The sequence below is a fragment of the Corvus cornix genome, chromosome 12 (genome assembly GCF_000738735.6).
Source record: "Corvus cornix cornix isolate S_Up_H32 chromosome 12, ASM73873v5, whole genome shotgun sequence".
Classification (NCBI taxonomy): domain Eukaryota; kingdom Metazoa; phylum Chordata; class Aves; order Passeriformes; family Corvidae; genus Corvus; species Corvus cornix.
This window is the reverse complement of record NC_046342.1, coordinates 10922312-10946672: the sequence shown is the minus strand read 5'-3', so window position 1 is coordinate 10946672 and position 24361 is coordinate 10922312. Positions and strand designations below refer to the sequence as shown.

At 44.2% G+C, this 24361-nt stretch overlaps 1 long non-coding RNA gene across 1 annotated transcript; it reads right to left on the bottom strand.

Moving 5' to 3' along the window:
• Nucleotides 1-237: 237 nt before the first annotated feature.
• Nucleotides 238-23626, bottom strand: LOC109143342. Its single transcript, XR_002043412.3, has 2 exons — nucleotides 23549-23626; nucleotides 238-327 (listed from the first exon to the last, which is right to left on the bottom strand). It is a non-coding gene; the product is annotated as an uncharacterized LOC109143342 (long non-coding RNA).
• Between the last annotated feature and the right edge of the window lie 735 nt (nucleotides 23627-24361).

The following is a 24361-nucleotide window of genomic DNA, read 5'->3' as shown; positions in this document are numbered from 1 at the left end:
GAAGGGGGAGGGTTTGCAATGCCAGTTCTTGTCATATGTTTTCCTGTCTCACCCTATCTCCAAGCCCAGCTAATCTGATGATATCCAACTGTCCTAATGAGCTGCATCTACTTCTAGGCTGAAGTGTTGACAGCTGCCTGTTCTATTGCCAACAAAAACTTCTGAGACAACTGTATCTCATTCCTGCAAGTACGCAAATTGCTTCGTTTCTAGCACAAATATGAGATATAATGATACTTACTTTTCGTTGATCCAGGTCTAAAAAGAGGTATGTGAAAAACACGATCCAGCAGTCAATTATTTCCTCACGTGCAGTTAATCCCTCATCTGGAAACAAGGTTTGTGTCTATTGGTTACAGAGAAATCAAGGGCTCGTGTCCTTTACAGCAGACATACAGTCACACGGGCTAAGGTCAGTGAGAAGGACATGTTCCTCCAATTAATGTTGGCATGTGTTTATTTATAATTTTATACATTGGTAATTCTTCCATTTGCTGTTTTTGGATTCAGAGCTCTTGGAAAGAGCTTCAGCTTGTTCTTATTCATGTAGGATTTAATGCACTTAAATTTCACCACCACATTTGCAATCTCAAGCACATGGGATTTCCTTTCTTGCCCAAAGCTGTTGGACCCACAGACTCATCAAACTTTCCTTCCGCTGGACTGCAGGTCCAAAGCCCAGAAACTGGGTAACAGGTGAGACCAGGCTCCCAACAAGCCATTAAAAAACTACTCACAACCTCTGGATAGAAAACTATCTAAAACAGAGACTGAATTTGCAGGATAAATTTTGTCTTGGGGGACTACAGTGTCCACAGCAATAATAGACAACAATCCCCGGACAAAGATGGAGAGGAGACACACAGAGACACTGCTTTTGATCCAGATGAAGTCAGAATAAATAGAAGCAACTGCTCCAGTGACAGCTGATCAGGGCAGCTCATCTCCAGGCAGAAAAAATAGTTCTCCTTGTCAAAAGAAAATCCCATGTCTAACCTCTGCCCCTAATAAATTTTATGAATTGCCAGATTCCAGGAATCATAGAAAATACTATTGAGCTGAGGTCAAGGGGCAGAAAATCTAGGGGAAGCACATCTAGTCTTGGCAAACTCTTGTAGCAGCCCAGGTCACCATTGTGGTCTCTCCTGTGCCAGCCTTTCACACTGTTTTCACAGCTGAAGGTACGACCCATTCTTCAATTCAGCTTTGCCTCCGTAAGTTCCTCACAGACACACAAGCTCAAAAACTCAAGACTCTTGCCTAGGATAAGGCTGGGAAGGAAGGAGGGTTTGTTATTGCTTTAAGGGGTTTATTTAGGTTTATTTTATTAATTCTTGGGATATGCTCAAACACTGCAATGGTTGAGACCATATAAGTAGCTAGATTAGAGAAACAGACATAACAGTGTTATTGGATAAAGAAATAACAGCCATTGCCAGTTCCATGGGAAGAGAGGACAAATGAATAAACATTGATCATACCATCTGAAACCACCAGGCTTGGAAAAGCCTCTTTATTTTAGGAAAAATCCACTGAAAGATGCCAGGGCAAGATCTGGCATCTGACTTTTTCTCAGGAGTATAACTGCCATTGAGGAAGAAAAGGATTTTGGAGGATTCATAAATCCACGAACCTTCTATGCCATTATCTTTTAGTCAGTAAGCTCTATGGACAAATACAAGGGTTGGTTTGTGGTAGGGCTTATTTTTGTTTTTATTTTAAATCTGTAGTTTTCCCTAAGCTTTTTCTCCAAATGTTATTCGTGATGAAAAATTGCATGCCATCCCAGGATGATGTACAAACTGAATGCAAAAGCAAGCAAAATATCCCAACAGGTCTAACTCTTGGTATCTTTTGAGTACAAGACCGTCTCACCTCTACAGGACCTTCTCCACTGTTAGCAGATCCAACACACCATCAAGAAGGCAGGAAAAAATTCAGAAGGAAATGATAAGTATATATGGAGTGAATGTCAGCGCAGCTATACTATAAGTTCTATCCCACCCTATGGGGCCAGAAAGGTATTTTAAGTTCCTGGTGTTATTTACGAAGATGTTTCTGAAGGAACACAGACTGTGCCGTTTTGGGGAGGGGGGAATTGGCTTCTTGAGGATTACTCAAAACTTATTAAATAAGAAGCTTTCTGTATTTCCTCACAGCTGGAGACCAATCATTGCGACACAGATAGAAAAGCTGGAGGCTGAAAAAAGAAAAATTCTCTGATTTAACCCAAGTTCCTTACACACACAGCTGGTGTGTGCAAAATGCATCCAGGTTCTGTGAAGTGTGGGATACTGAATACCTCTCTCTGCCTCAGCAATATTTGGAGTTTTACATTGAGCTGAGTGCTCAAATCCCAGAGGGTGGCCTTGGGAGGCCAATCCCTTGGGACATCCTTGGTGTCAAATTCTTTGAGGATACTTGAGTAGACTAAATGCACCACAGTGAGGTGACATTTACCTTCTATAAAGCATGAAGAAGACCATATGTTATAAAACCATGCTCAGCTTTGGTTTCCTCAGTAAAAGAAAAATATTAAAGAATAAATCCAAACATAATTGCAATGAAATTTTAAGAGGCTTGAGGTCCTGATTCAAGATGGAGATGCCCCAAATACACATTAAGGGTGAAATGCTGGCACCATGAATATCAGCAAGAAAATCTCCTGGTGGCTGCATTGGAACCGTGTCCATACAGTTTATCCAGACAAAGACAGTATAAACACGAGAGGCTCAATTGTCCCTGAGCTAACAGAGTTCAGTTGTTTAAGCGCAGGAAATGGCCCACCCTTTTCCCACCTTTGTACACCCAGGCGGGGGTCAGACGCAGTGTAGCTGCCACAAGAGCAAGGCTGATCCGAGCTAGTGTCTGACATAGGGTGACAGAGGCAGGGGGATGGCAGATCTGCTGCCCTGGAGCTCTGCCAGTGACTGCAGAGGTGGCACAAATGGGGAGAACGTATGGTCAGTCTGTGAAAACGTGCTGTGGGCAAGCAGGTACATTCTACCAATTGTCTTGGAGAAACTGATTTAAACCACTGCTCAACGCACAGTTTTCTTTCTTAGAGTCAATACTCAGGTGAAAGAAAGGTTCCAATAGTTTCCCTTCATAGCCTCCTTATACGGGAAAGAAGTCCAAGGAAACAAAAGTACTACTGTCATTGACACAACACAATCCCACCTCCTTCCAGTATCTTTTGCTACCATAACAGGATCCTGAAGTAGTTGTTTTTAGTTCAGGATTAAGATGATTTCATCCTTCACATTCATTATCTGAATAAATGAGTACATACTTCTCTCATTCTTCATATTTGTCTTGATTATTCACCTTTGGTAATGGAACATGTAACAAGAGTGGGAAGGCATGAGTTCACTGCTGGGGAGTGCCTCTGCAGGCAAAACGAAATGCAAGTGCAAAAATCAAAAGCCAGGATGTAAGAGAAAATTATTTCTTCATTTTCTCTTAACCTAAAAACTCAAGGCAAAATAGTTGCCCGGGCCTCTCCAGGAGCTCTCCACATGTTAAGCATTGTGAAGCCCCCACTGTGGGAATAGTGGGATCAGGCATTGAGAGCTGAATTTCCACGCTACATAGACATGCACACATTTAATCTGGTTGTGGTTTCCTTAATATGCAAGGATCCTAAAGTCAGCTCTGGTTTGACTCATCAGTTCCAGCTAATTTTCAAGCTAAGGGCTCTAATAAGCAGATTCAAGAGCATCTGGGCAAATTTAGCTCCAACCAATTTGCCTCGAGAACATCCTTTGAATACATTTGCATAGTCTGTGCTCACAAAGCTACATAAAACATGCTTTGCCAGCTGCCGGCTGGGCGCCTCAGCCTGGCACACTGTTGTCGCTGCTGAATATCCGCCGAAGCCATGACAACGTGCTTATAGTCATTCTCTTTTCCTTTAGTTGATATTACGTGTACCCCTGTACCACAGTGTGCAACAAATTCCTGGAATAATGATGATTTAAATGCTGGACAGGCAATGTGCAGACAGTGGGCTCATGCCCCATGTCACTGTGCCACAACCTTGACCTGATGACAGGATATCTGAGAGTAAGAATGCAGAGCCATCACTAGCACCAGGCTTGGCTTTCCCTCTGCAGTGCCAAGTTTGATAGTCTCTTTGGTGATCCAGGCACATGCCCATTAAGAAAGTTTATTTTAAAGAGGTCAGGTAGCAGCTGATGGATGGTAGGAATGTTTTAGTATTCCAAAACAGGCAGTGTTTGAATGAACAATCTACAGATGCGAATGTCAGCAGATGTATTGGCAATACCATGTGCTAGAGTCTGTGAACTCTGAGTACTTGCTGTTTGATGCCTAATTATAGTGCCTGGAGCAGTTCATTACTTGCAGCATATTGGGATCTAGGGATCCTGGTCAGATTTGGAGTCTCTTTGTGCCAGGTGCTACACAAACACAAATGCCAGCTCTGGTAAACCCTACTAAAAGCTAAGACCCTAGAAACTGTTCCCCATGTGCTGAACATTCTGCACAGCTGTACTTCACCAGGTTTAGTCTGATCTGTGCAGATATGCAGTTCTATTGTGTTCTAGCTCATTATCTATTAACACCTATTGAACCCTCTGCAACTGCTTAAAAGCATGAAGTAAATCATGCGCATAAATATTTGTAGAATGTGGGGCTTAGTAAAGACCAGCAGCAATATAGGCAGAGGAAAGCTTGAGTGAGAGGGAAGGTAAAAGTAACCATAAGGGGAACTTGTGATTACACAGCCTGGCTACATACATAATTTGTGGGCTTCACGGTTTGGGAATTTTGTTTGTTTACTTAATGTAAATGAGCAAGAGGATTTTAAGAATCCTTGCCATCTCCTGAAGCCAGAGCTGCAGTGCTGTAGGCCTCGCCCAGTGCATTTATAAGTCCTTCCTTGTTCAGCAAAACACTTGGCCATGTTTTGCACTCTAAGAGAATACCAAACAGCACATTCTCGGCAAGAACTGCATTGCCTGCAAAGTGCAAACCCAAATAAACATGCTATCCCCAAAATACTCCTGTACAATGAGCATACGGAGGGAGGAGCCTGTGAGGTTTGGGGGTGATTTTTCTTTCAATATTTGTGAACCCTCTTCTGTGTTCCTTGGCTAGCTCTAAGTAAAACCACATTTGGGAGTGTTCTGTATTCAGTCTAATTTAGATGTACCCAATTTAGATGCAAGTTCTCACCATGCATCACTTTCAGAACAAGTTGCTTTGTAAGCTGATGACAGAAAATGTTTATACTCCTATTATACTCGAGTAAAAATGCAAACTGAGTAATGGATGTAATATATTTTCCTTCGGTTTACTGGAGTTTATTTCCCTGTTATGCAAAGTTTTGTCACAAACTCACTTTGTCTTGACTCATACTTTGTGTTCTCCATGAGCAGTTTAACAAGTTTGGAGAATTTGCAGAGTGCATTTGTTTTGGAGTGACAATATTTCCAGGGAACCAGAATTCCTAAAACCAATTATGTTAATCAGAAATGTGTTGTAACTACTCTGCTTTGGGAACACTGAGATAACAGATCACCTTTAACTTACTGACACACTTTTGAGTTTTGGCTGCTGAGTAGTTGCAACAATCTACACATTGAGTATCAGCTATTTGTAGCACTTGGCAAACAGGATAAAAAAGGTGAAACTGATTTTCTATCAGCTCTGTGCAGGTCTAAAAGTCTTATTTAACAAAGAGTTTCTATACTTACTGAAGTTAAGCATACACCGAAGATAAGCAAAAGCCCGAAAGCTTTGCTGAATTCAACTCGGTTAGGTAAGGTTACAGGGTTTTTTGCTTAATCTGGGCCACAGCTAACAGCTGAGTAGCGATACTGGGTGCAACAACCAGGACTCCAGGGAGGGTGTGGATGCTATTTTTGACCCACTTACATTGATTGCTATTCAAGTTTTGTGTCAGTTACAACATGTTACAAAGACACAGAGAATCTACAAACAAGCCCAAGTTACCTTCTTGGTTTAATGAATCCTCACTTCAGAGTCCTTCAGTTTTTTACCTTGCCTGGTAGCTTTCTTTTCATCCCAGCGTGCCAAGTTGGCTGATCTTACTGAATATTGATATGTGAAAGAAACAAGCCTCCCCTTTATTTAACATGGGTCTTGTTTGCTCTTCCTGGCATTGGATCTTTATTACATCTGCAGGGAGGGTTAGCTTTTAATCTGTGTGTTATTGCAATGTGTTTCCATCAAGATAGAGGCATGCCCCAGCAGGACAAGATGCTGTGAAATTTCAGGTTGCTCCTCTTCGCTTCCAGCAAAGGAAATAATGTTTTAGCCACCCATGTTGAATTGCCAGTGGCCAACATGGAAACCTTTTGCAGACCAAAAGCTACCAGATCATTGATATTTGCAACACCCAAGATGCAGATCGGGGACCAGCAAGTCAAAGGCTGAATCTTGAATTTTCTCCTGAAGTTTTGATCTTGTTGAGCTTGACTTGCTAAAGAAATCTTTCTTCATGATATTAAACCTACTGATTTAAACATGAACCCAATCCCTTTCTTACTGAAATTCTCCCTGAATGGAGTTAGGAGAAGCCAAAACTTGTGGATTACCCTGGAGAAAGAACATGCTATGAGCAGGCATTATGGGCTTTGGGAGGAACAAAACAGAACTCAGTAATGATTAGAAATCACAGGATCACACTCTCAAACCAAACACAAGGCCCTCACAAGTTTTGCTCTGAAATGAGTGGGAGGGAGGCTTTCAAGGCTATGTCAATGTTGTATTGCAACACACCTTTGCCATAACTTTGGTTCTCCCAGTGTACCTGTCTGTGGACAAAGCACACTTCCCAAAAGTATTTATGACTTTCACATACAGACCTTGTTCTTTCCAACAAAAGCAAATGAAGCTCATGAAGAAAGACACTTGGATTATGACAATTGGCTGACACACATGAAAAAAAGTGGTTTTTTACCAACTCAAAATAGCCAGAATACCCCTATGAAATATTCTTTCTCACACAACATACGGTTTTCTCATTATGTGTGTTGACATTTTTCAGACTGACCTCAGCTAGATATTTTGTTCCGGAGTCCCCATTTAGTGGAACATTTAAACAATAACACTTTGAAGCATGCTCAGTCTCTCTTTTGAAGTCCATTCAGGCTCTGCCCTAGGGTCAGCAGGCGCATTCCAGCAATGATGCACAGACCATCTGCTGTACAAGTTTAAATCCCACTGGTCCTATACCTAGAGGTACTAACATGTTGCATAACTAGCACTGAAAAACAGCCTGTCAGTTCAGATGGAGTTTGGATTTATTCCTATAGCTCTCTTATGCTCCCGCTGGAGGGCCTGGGTACAGTAACCTTTGAGTGTGGTTTCTGGGAACTACAAAGTAACGAGATAAATAATAAGAAATGACATTAAGTTCTTGCATTCAAAACCTTTATTTTCCTTTGCCCATTTACACCCTGGCTCTGTGATTCCCTGAGTTCACTGTCTGGCATGTCATTTAGGTGCCTTCCTATTCCAGACTTTTCACTCAGGTGGGCTCTGGCTAAGTTATCCTAAATAGTGATCCATGGCTTAGTGTCAATTGCTGAACAAGGGAAAACCAGGATGGTGCAATATAAGGGCTGATTTTTTCAAGAAAATGCCAATTATTCAGATGACCAGAGACTATTTACTTGGGTAGGAATCTGGCATCAAAAACATGACAAAAATCTCTGCCAAAAAAAGCCTTTGTCTATGTATTTTATCCATTGTGCTTTAATGTTAACTAGTCATTATTAAACTTAACAATGCATTGGCTGAGGTTAATGTATATCAGACCTAAGCACTATTGGTCTCATTGATGCTATGTAAACATAGAGGAAGGAGTGGTCCCTGCCCTTGGGAATTTAAAATCTAAATTTGGACAATACACTTCAAACATATGGTATATCCTGCAGGCTGAATTACCAAACTTCAATCAGCATTAGCCTTAACAATTAATTTATGTTGCACATATGTTCTGCATTTGGGGGCATTAGCCCTGATGGGCCCCTTGACAGAAATGTGAGTGTATGTACATGCTGATGTTTTAATGGGGCAGAAGGACTTGGCAACAAGCAGGAGAAGGTCAGCTGAGACCTGTGGGATGGAGTATGGCACAAGGGTGAACATGGTAGAGAGCCATAAATAGGGTACAAAAGAGGAAATGTGGAAGTCTTGTGGCATAAGTGAAGGAGAACAACCATATCAGAGCAAGTTTTTTCAGAGCAGCTCTAGCACTAGTTGAGCACTAAAAGAAGTGGGCACATTTCCACTTTGAGTATCTGTCACTTATTTAGATGCCTCCTTGGAAACTGAGTTCTCTGGAAAATCTGTCCTCAGTGGTGGGTGCTGAGCACTAGACAATCTGGCCTGTTCGTTTTCTCAGTATGTGGTTAATCTGTTCTAAGGAACAAGTCCTTCTGGAAATGGGGAAAAAAAAGGCAGAAAGAAGTGTTGGATACAGAAAAACATGCAAGCTGCCTCATGGGCTAATGCTCAAGAAAGGCAGAACAAGAAAAGTTTCATAAACCAAATGAAGTCAAATGTCTTATAAACACTGCAGTAGTCCAGGAAAGATGGTGAGCATGGGTTAAAGCACTGAGTAGGAGTCAGAAGATATGAATTGGCTGAATTACTTCATCTCCCTGCACAAAATGTTCATATCTGACCAAATTAAAAAAAGAAAAAAAAAGGTGGAACAGGAATATTTGGCCCATTACTCTGCAGGAGGAAACCGTGAACATTAGTTAAGGTCAAAACATGGCCTCAGAAGGAAGGAGCAGCCCATAGCCTTGAGGGGAGATCATCTGAGGCTTTCTGCCTTCATGAAACAGAGTTGAAAACTGCACAACAGAGCATGAAGGGACACAAAGCGGAAGAGCATAATATGCGACATGCTTCCATGTAGGCAGAAATCCAGCCCTCACCTGTGGAGTGATAGAAGTCCCGCATTTGTTAGCCACGCCACACGGTGGAGTGTGATGTTGCACTAGTGGTAGCCAGTCAACCTTTTAGTTAGAACTCCTCAGACCTCTGAACCCTCTGAATCAAAACAGTCACCTTTTGTATAATGCACCTTGCCCTGCGTCACCTCCAAACTTGTCCTTGCATCTCCCTGGTGGGATCCTGTAAGAGGATTGGGTGGGCCACGAGGGAGCAACTCCATTGTGTGAGCACAAAAAGCCACGTTCATTAGTAGGCAGGCATCTTAGAACCAGTCGTGGAAAAAAAAGAGTGGATTTGCCATTAAATCAGACTCTTGGAGGTTTTCCTCAACACAACTCCGTCTTTAAAGCTAACAGAAGCAATTGAGAAAACTGCTCAGTAATCCCTGAGTTCCAGTCCCAGCTCTGACATGAACTCTGAGGCCAGTATAATCCTCTTGTTCCTTACAATAAGGCCTCAATCCTCCCCTGCTGTAAATCAGCCTAACGCCATTCACACAAGTTAGTGTTACCCCATTGGAAGATTTGATTCAGAAATTAGGGCACCACAGGACAGGATCATGCAGAAATACCCGGGAAAATCTATTCTCCAGAGAGGTTTATACTCCTAAACAGAGATATGTGTACTTGTGAGCTGTCCTCATGACATTTTGGGCCCATGGAGTGGCTGCCTCCTGACAGGACACGTTCCTGTGAGATGCAGGTTTATGAGTGATGGATATCTCTCAGGATAATTAACCATCTTCAGTTGCTGCTGCCAGTGAAGGGAGGGAGCTTTACAGTGCCCACTGCATGGCCATAGATTCACTCTGCAGAGGAGCTGCCAGAGACTTGCTTTGTGCAGGGTCCAGTTCAAAGGGGCCAGGTCAGGAGCTGGGAATGACCCAAAATTTAAACAAGGCTCCTAGTTCACATCCATTGCCATTTTCTAGTTACATTTACCCTCTTCTTGGTAAACAGCAAATATTTGCTTGGAATCCGTCAAATTTCTTATGCCAGTGGCAAAATAAACCCCAGCTCATCATGGATGTGTCCCTTCCAAAGAATTACCACAAAAATGTCTGAAACCGTATAAAGGCTGTTAATGACTATAAATCTCCATAGGGCTTTTTTCCCCCTTCCTCTTCCCTCTTTTCTCCTTGCTCTGACGAGCTGGTGAGTTGGAAATGTCTTTAAATACCACAATAGTCATGGCAGGACATCAAGAAAGAAAAGGGAACAGGGTTTTGAAATACTTGTGTAAGGCTCCAAGCACTTAAGTTGGTGCTTAGCTGTGTGTACCACACAGCAGTCAGATGATCTCTGCAGCTTTGGGAAATAGGAGAAACTCTGGAGAAGGGTGGGGGGGAAATGGTCTCTCCCACATTGGTCTTTATTGTCTTATGGATTTTATCACAGTATTGTTCTTTATTTCCTGCTATTTATAGGCTCTCATGTTTTGTGCTGCTTTCATGTTTGTGTTATCTGCCTTCCCACGACATGCTTCACCCCAGCCCTTGCCTACAGCTGGGCCCATAAAGGCCAGGCACATGGTTTGGAATGGCACATCAGGGCTCATCTTCTTTCCCTGGGCAATGCATGCAAACTGCCCTTTTCTGAAGCACTGAGCTACCCAAGATGGTGATTTAAATGATGGTGGTTGCTCTGCACACTCTCAGTAAAGGGACTGAAGAGTTTGTCCCTGGGCTTTTGATTATCAAGCAATGGGATTCTTTAAAAGCCCCAGGCAGTGCTGCTGGGGCTGTTTCCTCTGAAGTCCATGTTTTACAACTGATTTAAGCCATCAGCACATCAGTACATGACTTGGTGATAACCGCTCCAAAAACTTCACCTGACTTCTTTTATAGCTCTTGTCTTTGTGCAAGGTACTGCAGAGAGAATGTGCTACAGGGGCTATCCCTGCCCTAATTCCCTGGGATTTAGGGATGTAACTCCACTGACCTGAACTAGCAAAAGAGAAGTAGTGCTGGTTTGAAACAAATACGAGTTTTCTAAAAGTCACATCCCTGCCCTAATAAACTTGCTGCCTAAAAAGTGGCTCCAAAAGGCCATGGGGTTAGAAATAAAAATGGGACGAAAAAAAGTGCTGAAATCACTCAAGTCAATGATTGAATCCTATCAATATCCTTGTACTTCACCCCAGAGTAGTTTCTAGGTAGTCAAAACACCAAGTCCCAGCACAAAGCAGAAACCAGGCTGCTGGTTAGGCAGGCTGACACTGAGGGATTTGCCCCCACCAACAGTCCCTTTTGTCCACTTACTGACAGCAAGAGTCTTGCATGGTTCCACAAGTTGCATCACTTCTCATGTACCAAGCAGCCTGCCTTGGAAGGGTCCAGACACCTCAGTGCTGGTAACAATCGGAAAACGCCTTCACCTAAACAGAGAGGAAAAGCAAGCCCTGCTCTGGGACCCTTTCACAACACTTACCCAGTAGCAACACCTGCTATGGGCTGCCGGAGAATTTTAAAGAAAATTAAATACTTGCACAAAGACGAAGCCAGGCTTGGGCAGCATTTGCTGATGGGACTTTTGGGCAAGTTACTTCCACTTTTTTACCTGTGAGTGTGTGCAAAAGGGCCACAGAATATCGTTCTTTGGTGCTGTGGAGCAGCATAAAAGCTGCTGTTTGCCAAGGGAAGTCATGCTGTTTTGCCTCAAATTGTGTCTCTTTTGGGAACATCCCTTGAAAAAGAAGCATAATTTTTCTGTAAGCAGTGTGAAGTACAGGTTTTATTCAGACAGTTAGACACAGGTTTCTGTAGTTATCCTCACTCCCTGTAGCAACCAGACTGAAAGAGGAGACAGGATGGAAATTGGAAGCATCTATAATGCACCAGACTAAGCAAAAATAAAGTGTGGTGCAAGGAGAATTAAGTGGTAGCAAAGAGCATGCTCATGTTGGTGAATGTCGGAATTCTTTTTAGGTGCTGCTAAGAAGCAAGTTTTTGTCAAGCCATGAACACCACTAAAGCACATTCCTTGTCTCCTAAGCACCAATGAGTCCCAAAAGCTGCCATTTAAAATTTTTAGTATCCATTACAGAGAAATCATCGATTGCAAACAATGTGGGGAAAGCTATGTGAAAATTCTCTTTCAGGGTGGGATGAAAAAAATGCCAATAGGAACTCCACAACACTGGAAAACAAAGACCGGACCAACTCTCATTCCATCTGAGAAACAATTAAAAGTGTGAAACCAAAGGCTTCCAGCAGAGACTGCTGCAAAGGCTTAAAAGATAGTGTCTCTGGAGCAACTGCCGTAAAACACAGCCCCAGCCCTCCCAAAAAGTGCCAAGTGCCTTAATGTCCATGGGGATCAGCGGAATAGGGGGTGTCACCTCTCCCAAACCCAGCAGTTATATTCTCCTTCTGTCCTTTGTTTCAGCTGGTGAAAATCTGACTGTTTTCAGCTCAGTGTCTGGTACGAGCCAACTCCTGTTTATCTCCTGAGCCACACTTTCCAGTGTGTCATCAGGTGCCCTCTTGGCCACCATCTAAGGAGCACTGACAGGTTGCGGTAGTTTTCCAGTCAGACTCTGAAATGGTTATTCACACTTTTAACATGGCAAGATTAGATTATTGTAATTCTTTATTGGCTGCCTTCCCAAGGGGGGCTCTGCGCAAACTCCAGATGGTGTGAAATATAGCCAGCAGGATTTAAGAAGGGACAGTATCATCTATTCTGTTAAAACCTCTACCTTGGCAACTAGTTAAACAGCAAACTGATTTCAAACCTGTCCTTTTTCCCTCTTTGCCCAGCTGAGGCCAGGTCTCTGTCACCAATATTGTGATTCGTTACAGAGTACTTTACCCAGGCTCACACTACCTGGTAAATAATTCTCTGAGGAGTGATTTCAAGAAGGTGAGGGAGGTATAAACCTGATTTCCATCTGCTCATTCTACTCTAAAGCCTGTGCAAAAGCTGGGCGGGATACTGTAATTACACCCTTTGCAAACATCACACAGTGTCAAGGATCGATGAGCTGCTCTTACTGAACTGGTCTAACCAAAACTGCAGCCTAAAGACCCTGTTCCTGGCCACCTGCCTCCAGGCATGAGGCACCAAACCATAGCCCTCCTCTGTCATGGCTGGCAAGAAATGGCAATGCCAACCTTATCCCACAGAGGCAGCCATCTAAATGCAGCAGATCCCTAAGGCTCTTCTAATTTTCAGGTGGCCAGTCCCTTCTAGCCCCAGTGTGAGCTGCCAAGGGGATACCTGGACAGCAGCCAGCTCCCTGCTCCTGCTCTAGCACTGCAGGGCCTCATCAGAAAACACAGACTGCTGGTACGTGTTCCTATGTGCCATCTTTCACTTTGTGTAAACAGTGGCTACACAAACAATTGATAGGATAATAACTGGCTTCGTACAGACCAGCACAAATAAAACCTTCCGGTGTTTTGGGCTTTTGTCTTATTAGAACTTTCTCTTTCTGGAAGAGCACGATACGAAAGGTGTATTCCTTCCCGTTTGATTTCTTTTCATATTGAGCCCAAGAGTTAAAACTTTCCCTGATTTAGCTCAGAGTGCCTAAACTCCAACAGGCCTTTTGTGCAAGGGAAACGTCTTGGGCGGGCTGTAATCAGAAACTAGTAAAGAATTTGGCTTCTTTTTATTAACTGCTATTTACACAGCAGAATGTGATTTGCTGCATAAGAGAGAGAAGGGCTGGGGACAGCTTTTGCTGTGCACTGGAATGGCATGGCAAACACGGCGTGCTCTGCGTTGTTTACCTTCCCCATCGCTTCTGCAGGGAACCTGTGACCTGCCACTCATGGACGTGGATATAAAAGCTCACGCTGTTTTGGTTGGTTGTTTTTTCTGTTAGTGCAAGACAGCTGACACAGACTGTTTGCTTTGGGAAAACAACCAAATCCTTTTGTTTTGCATGAAGGGGGTGAAAAAAACCTGTATGTAAAGAATTGCCCTGACTCTGCAAACAGCTACTGCACAAGGAAGAACGACTGGTGGGCAGCTCCAGAGCACGCTGACTGTCATTTTAGAGCTACAGTGCTGCTGTCATTTTAGAAATTCAGAAGCCTTTGGAAGCTGAAGACACAAAAATATTTCCCCATATGGATAAAAATTATTTTTTAAGAAAAACACAGCAATGTGAGAGAACAGACAAAGTCAAGATGTTTTACCTGAAATAATGAGAATTTAGAGTTGAGATAAAACAGTCTCTGTGCCTTGTGCTAAACTGTTCGGCACTTTCTATGGGACTGAGAAGTATAAAGCAATTTTTTGTACCACTTTTATAAACCATGTCCTGCTGGACCAGATGTCTGGACATTTTAACACAAGAGAGATAGTGAGAAGGGCTTTGGGATTACTGCTGCCTTGCACCACCCTGAGAGCAGCTTCAAGGGCAGGAGCTACCACAATGTAAACCCAGCACTTTGATAAAGCCCTGCCTCAGTGCTTCCTCAAGCATGCTGCTGCCTATGAGAGATGCTGACAGACACCTGTCAGTTTCCCATTCATTCCGTTTCCAGGTTTCTCCAAACCAGACCACTCAGCTGTGGAGTGAAGGTGCCAGTCCACGTCCCACCAGTACTGAGGTAGTCTTAACTTAAATCTAGAATGAAAATTTTACATCTTTGAATTTCCCAACAGCTCATTTAAAAGACAAATTTTATCGCTATTTGTTCAGCTGGAGCACTTCACCAGTGGGTGGGTTCGAGGTGTCTGAACAGAGGCATCTAGAGCTGTTTGAAAAGTTTGTGACTCCCCTAAGGCACCTGCACAGGGCTGCCGGGTAAAATTCAGGACCTACAGGAAATTCACATCCTCTTTTACTGGCGACAGAGCTCATGTGGGACACACAGAGGCACTGTAATATATCACATATCCTATATAGTGCCAGACACATATGGGTAGGCAACTCAACTGCCTCCTATGTGAGTCAACCCAGTGTTTGCAGAAGATCTGTTCCCAGCTTCTTTGTCTGCTGAGAACTGAGCCATGAATGCATTCTGTGAATTTCAGAAAACTGTCCAAAATGAGTGCTGGGAAAGGCAAAGCCTGCTTATCTTACATAGAATATAACAGCTTACTTGTATTCCCTGCAAAGTCACTATGATCTCCATGACACCAGCCACCACAGCCTTGAGCAACAGAGCAACCCAACCATGATCTGCTCAAGCCTTCATGCACACAAACATTGATCCATTCAGCACATGCATATGACACTGATAATCATCCGATGGGCCATGTGACAGACTAGAAAAATCAGACAAAAAACCTCACCCCACCGCGTGACACAGAGCCCACCAGCCCAAACACGTGCCATTTCAAGCCTAGTTCTTTATCAGATGAAAGGAAGGGTCTCCTGATCACATAAACAGCATAAGAAGTGCTGCAGCCCTCAGCTGTGAACATGAATGCTCAATATGCCAGGTGGCTTAAACTGCAAGCATGTAATCTCCTGTTGCTCTATAGCTTTCAGGCATCCTTCCACATTCTTAATTCTCCTGATAAATTTGGAGAGATTTGTTTCCAAATAACACATTTTCCAGCAATTCACAAGATAAAACATCCCACATCATGAACTCCATCTACCATATTACAGCCAAGAGTGAAAGAGCTCAGATATCCCTATAGATCCACTCTTGAACAGCTGGGGGGAAGCACATTAAAAGGAGGCATGTTGTATTCTCTAGGGATCACCACTGTGACCAGAAGTGTGAACGACTACCCAAACCTCACGTTATTTGCAAAGCTGAAGGGCGAGTAGAAAAATTAATAGATCATAGGCATTCATACACAGCCTTTAATTAGAGAGCAGAACGTGGCTCTCTGCATAGGAAAACCTTCAAGTGGTGCAAATCAACACAGCTCTATTATGGAATTACATCAGTCTGTGCAGATGGGAGTTTGGTCCAGGTATGCACACGAGGATGTCTGTCTTTACCATGGAAACACAACACCTAGGTGAGGGACCACACGAGCAGCTTAACAGCAACTGTATTAATACTTGACAGGGCAGGAAAGAAAAATGAAAACAATTGCTCTAATTGAAACTATGGGGGGTGTGTAAGTAGGGCAGAATTCACAGTAATTACCTGATTTGGAGCTGAGCCACAACACCAGCACTGCTGCTCTTGCTCTATAGGACTGCAAAGGAGCCTAAGTAAACAGGATTTTGGTTTTCCATCTTTGGCGAAAATGGTTGTTTACACAGAAACAGGGAACTGTGTAAAAAGACATGGTGCCTGCTCAAACCTGAGGATTGAAGCAAGGCTGCAAGCTGAGGAGCTGAACTGCTGCCCACACTTGCACCAAACAGCCAAGAGATATGATGCTCCCTCAGAGAGATATTTCCTGCCTGGATAGTGGATGGGCACAGCTTTGACCAGCTGTGGAAAGGAAACTCCAGGATATTACAAATGAAATCAAGGCTCCAGAGGTGTTAACATGAACATTCTGGATTTCCTCAGATTGGAGATGCTACCAGCTCACAGTTCCCTCTCCCTGAAGTCCATTTGCCACATACCACTCCTATTCCTTCCTCACAGCCATCACCAGTAGCCTCCAGACCCTGCTCCTCATTCTCCACTACATCTCTCCATATCACCTGCAGAGAGGCAAACCTGCACAGAAAGCTGTCTAGAGGCTGGTTCCCAGAAATCCCACAGGGCAGTGGAATCCCAGGCACAAGGTGCATGAGAAGCACGAAGACAATGGTTAATAACAAAATGAGGCTCCACTGGTAGCATGGAGAGGGAATAACCTAGCCTAGAGTTATTTCAGAGTATCACTTGAGAAGCAGTGATAGTGTCTACAGGAAAGAGTAGATGAAGTCCTGCAGGAACAAAGCTCCTTTTCTGAGGAAAAGCCAACAGCCAATGGCTTACCCAGTGATGACGTTCATGGTCCAACAAGCATGTCTTAGTCATATAACAGAGGAACAACTTGAAGCATCTGCTCCATCATCAGTCACTGCTTTGTGACTGTGCCAGTGACTGCAGTGACAGGGGTCCAGTGCTACGGGCCCTGCATGCACACAGGTCTGAACCTGTGACCCACAGCTTCTGCAGACCATCACCAATCCCCTGAGACATACAGCTCCCCACAGCCTTGCAGGTTATTTTTAGTTAGACAAACTCAAATGGCTGCCACAAAAGCTTAATCTCTTTCCAGCCACACTCACGCTGAGTGTCAATAGGAAAAAGTCCCATGAATACGCTTGATAATTACAGGGCCATGGCTGTAGCAAAGAACAAAGTATAATGCAGGCTTGAATACTCAGGAAATTGACTGCTGATATGTTTCCATTCATTGTTTTGTTCCCTGTTCTCAGTGTTATATTAAAATCTCCTACTAAGAATGAGCTTTCTTGTTTAATGGAACTTGTCAGTTAGAGGAAATCTGCTTGAGCTGTTTGATCTATTCTTTAAAATAATATTAATTGCAAATTTAGCACATGACCCTATCTTCGTTCAAAAAATAAAGCTGATATTTTTCAAAATGTATTTGTTGCCCAGAAAAATCATGGGCCATTACTTTCCCACTGGACGCATTCACTGTCCCTTTGCCCCACTGTTCAGTCCTGGCTATTCATTAGATGTGTTGATCAATTGTACCAGTCACCTGACATTGTTTTCCTGACTATTAGTGAAAAGTGATACTAGTGAATAGCAAATAGTAAACACGGTGCAAATCTCTGGTCACGAGAGAATCCATGAAACCTTGCAGTTTTTGAGCAGTTTTGTAAAATCCTGACTACCATATCCACATTCAAGCGTGACCTCACGTCTATAGGAAATCATGCTCTGTGTTCTGCTTGCTTCTCCATTAATGGAACTGGCTTGTCTATTTTTGATTCTATGTGGCTTGTAATTAAGAACTGAATTTGCATGTTTGCTATTCATCCTGATTCCCAGCATGTGCAGTCACAATAACAAATCTTAATTTCAGGCTCAGAAGCTGATGTACAGCAGAATCTGAATTTCCCAAGTCCTACAGTTCAATGGTATTTAAATCTGAAGGTTACACTTGGTTCCTTGCAGACATAAAAGAACTATTTAGAATAATTAGATGCAGTGGCCAGTTTAGACTCTATGTAAGTTTGTAGGATTATTTCAATTTGCTGGTTCTGAACCTTCAGTGAAAATCTGCCAAAATGGGTTGCATGGGGTTGTTCACTGAAACAGTATTTCTTTTGTGAATGTCTTCCTGCATCCAGTTATATCAGAATGATGGAAGATAGGGGAAATAGCCAATTTCAGCACTCATATAATTAGATGGAACACATTCTATCATCATCAGTACTTGATCCTTTTCTTTAGGCAATCTCAAAAGACTTTTCGGAAGTATTCCGAAAGTAGAAACCACTGTCCATGTCACTGTGACCACAAGTGCTGTCACTTCTAGGAAATTGACTTTACAAACCGAGAAGTGGTGCCGTGAGCCCGTTCCCTGCACGGCACCAGCATCAGCTCTGCAGCTGGCTCCTTCCCCCTCCGGCATAACACCTCTGGCAGGCACTGTGAATCCCCTCCCTTGTCTGGCGGCAGCAGGTTTGGTTATCTCTGTTCTCATGCACGGAATTTGCTTCACCTGGGCCTTGCTAAGAACGCTGCCCTGACACTGTGCACCTCCACCAGTGTGAATTAGGGGCAGCGAGACCCCCCTACAGAGGTACCTTATTGAGGGATGTGCCTCAGCCACGACTGCTCGTGCTGCTGGGGGAGCCTGAGCTCCCTGCCTATGTGCTTTTCAGGACACGTACCATCCTCCTCCGCTCCATCTTCCCTGCTCCTGACTAATTCAGGCAGCTCAAGGTGCAGGGAATTCCTCTCAAATAAATCCATCCTCCCCCACCCTGATCCTTGCTTAAAGCAAGGGCAGAATTGTTCAAAATAACCCAAGGGAAGAAATCCAAATAGGAGGTGGCCTCCTTCCAACCCTCAGTGCTGGGGGCTGAGGTGTGGCCCGTGCTTCGGGCTCCCTGGGTCATTCCAGCACCTTTGTCTCATTCCCTCCTGGAGCGAGGCCCTCCCACGGGCTCGTGTTTTCAGCGGCCCATGAAGAGCTCTCTGTTCCCCGCATGAGTCACACCCGCGGCCGGGCAGTGACATCAGCCCCTCGCAGCCCTCCTCGAGCTGCCCTTGGCACTCGCTGGGAGCGGGCCTTTGTGCCGAGGCAAAGGGCCGGGACTGCCGGCGGGAGCATCGCTCAGCACGGCTGCATCGAGCGGTCTGTTGTGGGGGATGCCATCCGTGAGCCATCGGAGGAGCAGCTGCAGAAGCCCTGTTTTTCACGCCTGCCAGCAGGCAAACCCTCTCCTGGAATCTCCGGCGTGGTGCTAAAGCCCTGCCGGCTGTCACTACCTGCGCCAGCCACGCCGGGACACGGCACATGCTGCGAACACCTTTTTCTTTGACGGCGCTGGCACTTCATCTGAGCCCGGGACAGAGAGGGCGCGGCCGGTTTTCAAGGCTGCTTTGAGACTACAATAAGAGCTCTTTTATGGGCTTAAAATTACCATTCTGCAATACTGGCAAACCATTACCTCTTCCAGGAAAGCTGCTTTGCAGTACTGCAGGAAAGTTATCCCCCTGGTGTTGTCAGCCGCACCAGCAGCATTGCCGTCCTGTATTCCTGACCAGAGGCTGCTACATCAAGGGATTGAATGACTTCATGACCTTGATGGATGCACAGAGTCAGTTCAAGAGCACTCAGCTGTGCAAATGAAATGCTGCCATCTCACTGATAAGAGGGGAGAGTACCCATGCCAGGGCAGAGGAGGGGACATGTAAGGATGCAGCAGATAATGGTGACTCGGGGTGATGGCTCCAGCTCTGAGCTTGCCGTTTTGGGGAGATAGGCACCCCACCTACTTCAAGCCAGTCCCCTTCCCTCTGTGGCAGGAGCAGCCAGCCTGGTTTGCCAAGGCTTTACTATAAACAAAATGTCTAATGAAGTATTTTTCTAGTAATTTTCTTCTTCTAGTGCTGCTGGAGGTCACAGCCATCCCAGAGTGGTTGGCTCACCTATGGACTTCAGCTACACCAGCACAGACCCTCCATGTCTAGTGGGAAAGGGTGCCAGGTGAGCTCTCCCAGTCTTTGAAACATCAATAAGGTAACTGTACAAAGAGAAGAAAAAGCCTAACTTCTCAGTTCCAGTGCAAGGAGAGCTCTGCTTTTGCTCTCAGCTCAGTAATTTGGTGCTGTTTGAGGGTTAGACTACAACTCAGACCTGCAATTCTGCTTTAGATTTGACTGAACCTCCATGAAATGTCAAGTATGCTTATGAGATTTCAGCACAAGAGATGGGAAACACTTGATGCCTGATATTGCTTTCTGAGGCCTTTTTCATCCATGAGACTTCTATACCCTGAACCCAAATCCTTCCCCCAGTTTGTCCTCCAACCCTGTCTACACACTCTGTAGCCAAATAATATCCTCTTTTTTTTTTTAACTTCTGGAGACACAGCAGCTGTTCTGTTTTGCTGCTGAATGAAGCAATGTTTTACCAGCTACGGTTTCCTGATTTGCAGATTTTGGTGGCAGTGCTGTCGCAGAGTTCCCACCATCAGCCCCTGCCAGTGTCCCCCCCGCCACACAACACTCAGGCCTTTCAGCTGGGCCAGAGCTGTTGTTCCCAGGGGCAATGCTGATCAGGCACTGATCTAGCTGAAGCAAAATGCAAAACCAAAAACCAAACCAAAACACATACACAAAGAAGAAAAAAAGTAAAATCCTTTCTATTTTACAGGCTGTCTTGTTCAGAGTCTTAACCATCAGCAATTCCTGATGTGGCTTGCTGCAAATTCACACGAAGAGTTGTTTAGATGCAGCTGGGAGGGGGCTGAGCTGGAGTAAAACAGTGTGGAAAAAAGCTGAGATGGGAACATCTCAAGGTAGAATTACTACTGAAGCTTTCTTGTCCTTAAACCATGGCCAAGGTCTCTTATCTTGGACCACAACCAGGAGATCACCATAATTTTCCAGTAAACAGCCAATTCATTTCACAATTTATACATCATTACACATCCCCCACGTACCACAGATTCAGCTCTACAGACTCCTTTCAGGCCTTAAAAGGATCCTTAGGCTTCGGTTTTCATTTTTAAATGAATACAAGCATTGACCTGAGCTCTAAGCTATTAAAGCAAGACATCACTTCACTGATAAACTAAATAATTTCACAATAATTCACTTAATTGTCCAATTCACCTATGCCTTTGGAGCTATGCTGGGATTCCAAATAACACAAATAATAACAAAAATAACAACAGCACATTCCATCTTACTGAACGAAACAGTGCTATACCAAAACACAGCTCGTGATACATTATCACTGGCTGTGCAGGAGTGTGGGTGGGAAGCAGGAGGCTGCAAGAAGAGACAGATAGAGCAGCTCCTACACGCGACTGTTTCCTCTGTGCTCTTTGCCTTTTGCTGAAGAAGCTCAGCAAATACATTAACACACGCGTGAAAAATGAGCTGAGGTAATTCCATCTATGAGCATGTGATCGGTCCTGCTGCCACAAATGTTTTCCCTCTAGGTCCATATCTGAATCTCACACAGACTGACTCACTCTGCGGCCGCACACGTCACTACTACCCGGCAGCGTCAGGCTGTCATTTGTTTCCTTTTGGAACGGGATGTTCTATAATAGCTCCAACTCCCACTCTACAGTTTATGAAATTGCAGTTCTTTCACATACCTCCTTTGTTCCTGAGCAGCAAGGAGTTTTCAGCTTGTTTCTAAGGTGCTAAAAGAGGATAAGAGTGGCCTGAGCTCAGGGATACCTCACCTGAAGCTCTAACAGGATGTGTCTTTTAACAGGATGAAGGTGTGATGGTTCTCAGTGCATTGTAGAGTTTGTTCTTCAGGAAAACAAAGGAGGCATAGTGCAGAACTGTTGCTTCTGAGGTTGCTGCTTGAAGTCTCATTCATAAGGCTTCTTCTCCCACAGTCAGGGAGAGACTGTCACGGCCATGGAAGCTGAAGCTCTGGACATGCTGATGGAGCCGTCAAAGTAGAACCAGCTCTGCTTCAGAGTGTCTTGCTATGATGCTCAAATATGCAACACTTGTTATTCAGCACTGATTAGTTTGACCCTCTGTTCCACAAATGCTAATCTACATCTGTGTCTTATTCTGGAACAGGTAAGTTTCTGAAGTGAATCCCTGACTGACTGTGCTTCACTTCATACCACAAAGTTTCAGAGCTCAGCTTACAGGACTAAACTCATGCTAGTCTCAGGTTAAAACCCCCAAGTGTCACTAGTATAGACACGGAGTTGTCAGCACTGACTGGTTTGTTCTGCTGGCTTGGTGCTCCTGTCATACCAAATTACCACTGCTTGCTACCTGTTTTTCAGAGCCCAAAATCCCGGAGTTGGCTCTCAGCATAAAATTGCAAAAGGAGTAATATGATGTGGTTCTAGAAGTACAGCAGAAGAGAGGAAGCTGCAATACCCCAGGGTTCCCTGTCCACGTAAAGACCATGTTCATCAGGATACACCGTAAAGCTGCCAAGTTTCCTGCTGGGAATATCTGATAGGCAGCTGATACAAAAGGACAGAACTGAGGGAGCAAGAGAGCCAAAGAATGAAAGGATGCAAAAGATGTCGGCATTTCTCCTGCTTACTTTTGGGATGCTGCTATGATTCAATGCAGGCTAAAATGGATTCGTCTTCACACAGGGTGCACAGCAAAATGGATGCATTGCTATGTGGAATCCAGTGTCCCCTGCTCCAAGTGCTGCTCCCCCATTTATCAAAGAGCTTTAACCAAATGGGGAGCTGACATTACTTCTTAAGGGTGTAGCCATTCCTAACAAGGAAGTCAATGACAACTTCAAGCATAGCAAAACGACTATTTCTGGCATTCTTCAGAAAAAGGTTACCACTTATTACCTGTCCCTGGGAATATAATGGGAATCTTAAAGATGACTTGGAGACAGTTTGGAAAAGCAAAACTTAAACGTTGCAAACTGCACATAACATTTCTCTGGGAAACAAAAAAGTTCCTGGGGCTCCTACCTGCAAGAGGGTGCCCTAAGCGTCTCTGCAGATATTTATTCTGACCTCCTGGACCTTTGTCCGAGGTTCAATCATCGGGTTTAAATAAATAAGCATTAACAAACCCAAAGCTCCAGACCTTCCACTGTCCTGCACTGAGCCAAGACCTTAAGCAAAGAGGCTTAAGTCACATTTCATTTCCTTTGACCTAGAGACAGAGCACAGCTTGATATATCCCAGTTATGGAGCAAAAAGACCTTTATGGCTGCACAACCTTGCATTCAGCTGCCTGAGAAATCTTTAGAAACCGCTGTAAAGGCAGATCACGACAGGCTGGCATCCCTTGCTCGCTGCAGACACCTTCACATGCAGCACTGGCTGGGGAGAGCAGAGAGAGCTCTCCAGCCCTGACTTACTTGCACTACAGCCTCAGGAATCCTGCTGGTGCTGCCTGGCCAGCCTTGGGTAATGCTGCACTGCAGAAATACAGTGCCCAGACTCTCAGAGCCAGCCCTCGAGCTTTGGTAGACGCCAGGACAAAAGACAATCTCTAAATGTAAGTCATTATAATCTCACAGACATCACCTATAACTTTACCTGGGCTTACCTGGGTCGCTGTGGAGGGTAGGGCAGTGTTTCCCTTGACATTCACAACGAACGCGTGCACCAGAGAATACGAGGCTCCTCGTACACAGGGTATTGTTCTGGATTTCGTATTTCTTCGGGGTTGTCTTGGCAACGAAGAGGGTTTGCCGCTAGAGGTGTGTGAAACACTGGGTAACAAAAAACATCACAACTCCCACTTGTTTCATTCCATCACCCTGTTAAACCTGACTCTTTTTCAACCTGGAATGCTCTCAGTGTGCTGTGTGTCAGGAGGGGCAGCACGAATCAGCACCGACTCCTCTGTCTCCCCCTTTGCCCCAACACAGTGATTTTGAAAATAACAAAAAAATGACATTTTTCATTGGAAAATGATGTCTATTCAGACACCCTTATAAGCTCTGTTCCCATTCTCCCTTCAACCACCTTCTTAGGGAGTAGTTCCCTGGCAGGCAATAGAACTGACAGTTCCAGAATGGATGAAGGGATTTAAGCAAAATTAGGATGGCTTTTTTCATTTGTTTGCTTGTTTTAATTAATGACATTTTTAGTGACTTCAGTGAAGTCAGTGAGGTGACTGTGGACTGATTTCAATATAACCAGGTCTGCCAATTTGCCCTGATCGAAAGGAGTCTTTACTTTGGACAGAGAAGAGATGCTGGACAGATAATGCCACACCTGGTCAGCAGACAAATGGAAATGCCCCACTTGCCCTTCTGACTCAGCTCTATCCATGGACAACAGACCTATATTTACTGTGGAAGAGGTCCAGGAAGTATTCTGAAAAGTTTTTAAAGCATCTTTGGATGCAGTTTCA